We start from the raw sequence: 5,515 nt of genomic DNA, 5'->3' as shown, positions 1-5,515 counted from the left end.
GCTTCAACACAGCGCCCCCTATCAGTCGTCTAGTGTATATATAAATCATTGTAAAGGAGCCGCTGTAAACAAACAAAACAGAGCAGGGAAGAAAGGGGCTCTCTCGGAATGTTCAGACAGAAACCACATTGGCCCAACTCTCTATATATGGCTTGAAGTCAGTCTATCTGCATATGAATTGTGAGATGATGTGTGGGTGATGTGTGGGTGATGTGTGGATGATGTGTGGGTGATGTGTGGATGATGTGTGGATGATGTGTGGGTGATGTGTGGGATGATGTGTGGATGATGTGTGGGTTGTGATGTGTGGGGTGATGTGTGGTGATGTTGGATGATGTGTGGGTGATGTTGTGGGTGGTGTGTGGGTGTGATGTGTGTGTGATGTGTGGTGATTGTGTGGATGATGTGTGGGTGATGTGTGGATGATGTGCGGGTGATGTGTGGATGATGTGTGGGTGAAGTGTGGGTGATGTGTGGATGATTGTGGGTGATGTGTGGATGATGTGGTGGGTGATGTGTGGGTAGATGTGTGGATGATGTGTGGGTGATGTGTGGATGATGTGTGGGTGAGTGTGTGATGTGTGATGATGTGTGGGTGATGTGTGGATGATGTGTGGGTGATGTGTGGGTGATGTGTGGATGATGTGTGGGTGATGTGTGGGGTGATGTGTGGATGATGTGTGGATGATGTGTGGGTGATGTGTGGATGATGTGTGGGTGATGTGTGGGTGATGTGTGGGTGGTGTGTGGGATGATGTGTGGGTGATGTGTGGGTGATGTGTGGATGATGTGTGGGTGATGTGTGGGTGATGTGTGGGATGATGTGTGGGTGATGTGTGGATGATGTGTGGGTGATGTGTGGGTGATGTGTGGGTGATGTGTGGGTGATGTGTGGATGATGTGTGGGTGATGTGTGGATGATGTGTGGGTGATGTGTGGGTGATGTGTGGATGATGTGTGGGTGATGTGTGGGTGATGTGTGGATGATGTGTGGTGATGTGTGGATGATGTGTGGATGATGTGTGGGTGATGTGTGGATGATGTGTGGGTGAAGTGTGGGTGATGTGTGGATGATGTGTGTGATGTGTTGGGTGATGTGTGGATGATGTGTGGGTGATGTGTGGGTGAATGTGTGGATGATGTGTGGATGATGTGTGGGTGATGTGTGGATGATGTGTGGGTGATGTGTGGGTGTATGTGTGATGATGTGTGAATGATGTGTGGGTGATGTGTGGGTGATGTGTGGGTGATGTGTGGATGATGTGTGGATGATGTGTGGGTGATGTGTGGGTGGTGTGTGGGGTGGTGTGTGGATGATGTGTGGGTGATGTGTGGATGATGTGTGGGTGATGTGTGGATGATGTGTGGGTGATGTGTGGATGGATGTGTGGGTGATGTGTGGGTGATGTGTGGATGATGTGTGGATGATGTGTGGGTGATGTGTTGGTGATGTGTGGATGATGTGTGGGTGATGTGTGGGTGATGTGTGGGTGATGTGTGGATGAATGTGGGTGATGTGTGGATGATGTGTGGGTGATGTGTGGATGATGTGTGGGTGATGTGTGGGTGATGTGTGGATGATGTGTGTGAAGTGTGGGTGATGTGTGGATGATGTGTGGATGATGTGTGGATGTTGATGTGTGGGTGATGTGTGGGTGATGTGTGGTGATGTGTGGTGAAGTGTGGATGATGTGTGGATGATGTGTGGGTGATGTGTGGGTGATGGTGTGGGATGATGTGTGGGTGATGTGTGGGGTGATGTGTGGATGATGTGTGGATGATGTGTGGGTGATGTGTGGGTGATGTGTGGATGATGTGTTGGTGATGTGTGGATGATGTGGTGGGTGATGTGTGGATGATGTGTGGGTGAGTGTGGATGATGTGTGGATGATGTGTGGGTGATGTGTGGTGATGTGTGGGTGATGTGTGGGTGATGTTGGGTGATGTGTGATGATGTGTGGTGGATGTGTGGATGATGTGTGGATGATGTGTGGGTGATGTGTGGATGATGTGTGGGTGATGTGTGGTGATGTGTGGGTGATGTGTGGATGATGTGTGGTTGATGTGTGGATGTGTGTTGGTGATGTGTGGATGATGTGTGGGTGATGTGTGGGTGGATGTGTGGGTGATGTGTGGATGATGTGTGGGTGATGTGTGGGTGATGTGTGAATTGATGTGTGGATGATGTGTGGGTGTGTGTGGGTGATGTGTGGTTGATGTGTGGGTGATGTGTGGATGATGTGGTTGGTATGTGTGGGTGATGTGTGGATGTGTGTGGTGATGTGTGGATGATGTGTGGGTGATGTTGTGGGTGATGTGTGGATGATGTGTTGGGTGATGTGTGGGTGATGTGTGGGTGATGTGTTGTGATGTGTGGATGATATTGTGGGTGATGTGTGGATGATGTGTGGTGATGTGTGGATGATGTGTGGTGATGTGTGGATGATGTGTGGGTGATGTGTGGGTGATGTGTGGTGATGTGTGGGTGATGTGTGGATGATGTGTGGGTGAGTGTGTGGTGATGTGTGGATGATGTGTTGGTGAGTGTGGTGATGTGTGGATGATGTGTGGATGATGTGTGGATGATGTGTGGGTGATGGTGGGTGATGTGTGGGTGATGTGTGGATGATGTTGGGTGATAGTGTGGTGATGTGTGGATGATGTGTGGGTGATGTGTGGGTGATGTGTGGATGATTGGTGGGTGAAGGTGTGGTGAAGTGTGATGATGTGTGGGTGATGTGTGGTGATGTGTGGATGATGTGTGGGTGATGTGTGGGTGATGTGTGGATGATGTGTGGTGATTGTGTGGGTGATGTGGTGGTGATGTGTGGGTGATGTGTGGGTGATGTGTGGATGATGTGTTGGTGATGTGTGGATGATGTGTGGGTGATGTGTGGATGATGTGTGGGTGATGTGTGGGTGATGTGTGGATGATGTGTGGGTGATGTGGTGGGTGATGTGTGGGTGATGTGTGGGTGATGTGTGGTGATGTGTGGATGATGTGTGGGTGATGTGTGGGTGATGTGTGGTGATGTGTGGGTGATGTGTGGGTGATGTGTGGAAGTATGGTGGGTGATGTGTGGATGATGTGTGGGTGATGTGTGGGTGATGTGTGGATGATGTGTGGGTGATGTGTGGATGATGTGTGGGTGATGTGTGGTGATGTGTGGGTGATGTGTGGGTGATGTGTGGATGATGTGTGGGTGATGTGTGGATGATGTGTTGGTGAAGTGTGGGTGATGTGTGGATGATGTGTGGATGATGTGTGGGTGATGTGTGGGTGATGTGTGGGTGATGTGTGGATGATGTGTGGGTGAAGTGTGGTGATGTGTGGATTGATGTGTGGGTGATGTGTGGGTGATGTGTGGATGATGTGTGGGTGATGTGTGGGTGATGTGTGGGTGATTGTGGGATGATGGTGTGGGTGATGTGTGGGTGATGTGTGGGTGATGTGTGGGTGATGTTGTGGATGATGTGTGGTGATGTGTGGATGATGTGTTGGTGAAGTGTGGTGATGTGTGGATGATGTGTGGATGATGTGTGGGTGATGTGTGGGTGATGTGTGGGTGATGTGTGGATGATGTGTGGGTGAAGTGTGGGTATGTGTGGATGATGTGTGGTGATGTGTGGGTGATGTGTGGGATGATGTGTGGGTGATGTGTGGGTGATGTGTGGGTGATGTGTGGATGATGTGTGGATGATGGTGTGGGTGATGTGTGGGTGATGTGTGGATGATGTGTTGGTGATGTGTGGATGATGTGTGGGTGATGTGTGGATGATGTGTGGGTGATGTGTGGATGATGTGTGGATGATGTGTGGGTGATGTGTGGATGATGTGTGGGTGATGTGTGGGTGATGTGTGGTGATGTGTGGGATGATGTGTTGGTGATGTGTGGATGATGTGTGGATGATGTGTGGGTGATGTTGTGGATGATGTGGTGGGTGATGTGTGGGTGAGTGTGGGTGATGTGTGGATGATGTGTGGGTGATGTGTGGATGATGTGTTGGTGATGGGGTGGATGATGTGTGGTGATGTGTGGGTGATGTGGTGGAATGTGTGTGTGATTGTGGGTGATGTGTGGATTGATGTGTGGATGATGTGTGGTGTTGTGTGGGTGATGTGTGGGTGATGTGTGGGTGATGTGTGGATGATGTGTTGGTAGTGTTGTGGGTGATGTGTGGATGATGTGTGGGTGATGTGTGGATGAGTGTGGGTGAGTGTGGGTGAGTGTGGATGATGTGTGGGTGATGTGTGGGTGATGTGTGGGTGATTGTGTGGTGATGTGTGGATGATGTGTGGGGTGATGTGTGGGATGATGTGTGGGTGAATTGTGTGGGTGATGTGTGGATGATGTGTGGGTGATGTGTGGATGATGTGTGGGTGATGTGTGTGGGTGATGTGTGGGTGATGTGTGTGGATGATGTGTGGGTGATGTGTGGGTGATTGTGTGGATGAATGTGTTGGTGAAGTGTGGGTGATGTGTGGGTGATGTGTGGATGATGTGTGGGTGATGTGTGGGTGATGTGTGGGTGATGTGTGGATGATGTGTTGGTGATGTGTGGATGATGTGTGGGTGATGTGTGGATGATGTGTGGGGTGATGTGTGGATGATGTGTGGATGATGTGTGGGTGATGTGTGGGTGGATGTGTGGATGATGTGTGGGTGATGTGTGGTGATGTGTGGGTGATGTGTGGATGATGTGTTGGTGATGTGTGGATGATGTGTGGATGATGTGTGGGTGATGTGTGGATGATGTGTGGGTGATGTGTGGGTGATGTGTGGGTGATGTGTGGATGATGTGTGGGTGATGTTGTGGATGGAGTGTTGGTGATGTGTGGATGATGTGTGGGTGAGTGTGGGTGATGTGTGGGTGATGTGTGGATGATTGTGTGTGATGTGGTGGGTGATGTGTGGGTTGATGTGGTGGATGATGTGTGGGTGTTGTGGTTGAATGTGTGGGTGATGTGTGGATGATGTGTTGGTACTGTGTGGAATGATGTGCTGGTTGATTGTGTGGTGATGTGCGGGTGATGTGTGGGTGATGTGTGGGTGATGTGTGGGTGATTGTGTGGATGATGTTGGTACTGTATGCAGAACAGCCACCCAGAGACAGTTAGTCGTCAACAGTCATCAGTAAAATGTGAAGATGTGCCGGTTTTATTACTCAGTGTTTAATTAGCTTATTCTATTATTAAAATTCCATTATAAAACGGGTAGTTCCAGCCGAATGCTGATTGGCTGACAGTCGTGGTATACAGGTATGACAAAACATTTATTTCTACTGCTCTAATTACGTTTTATAATAGCAATAAGGCACTCAGGGGTTTGTGGTCTATGGCCAATAATACCAACGTTGCGTTGTGCCTAAGAACAGCCCTTAGCCGTGGTATGTTGGCCATATACACACCCCCTCGGGCCTTATTGCTTAATTGAAGCATCACAGCCCTCTCTTCCCTTTGTCTGCCTTTCTCTTCCACTCTCTCCTTCTGCCTATAATTATTCCCAAGGGGTAT

This window comes from Salvelinus sp. IW2-2015, linkage group LG5 (genome assembly GCF_002910315.2).
Source record: "Salvelinus sp. IW2-2015 linkage group LG5, ASM291031v2, whole genome shotgun sequence".
NCBI classification, from domain to species: domain Eukaryota; kingdom Metazoa; phylum Chordata; class Actinopteri; order Salmoniformes; family Salmonidae; genus Salvelinus; species Salvelinus sp. IW2-2015.
This window is presented reverse-complemented; position numbering follows the sequence as displayed.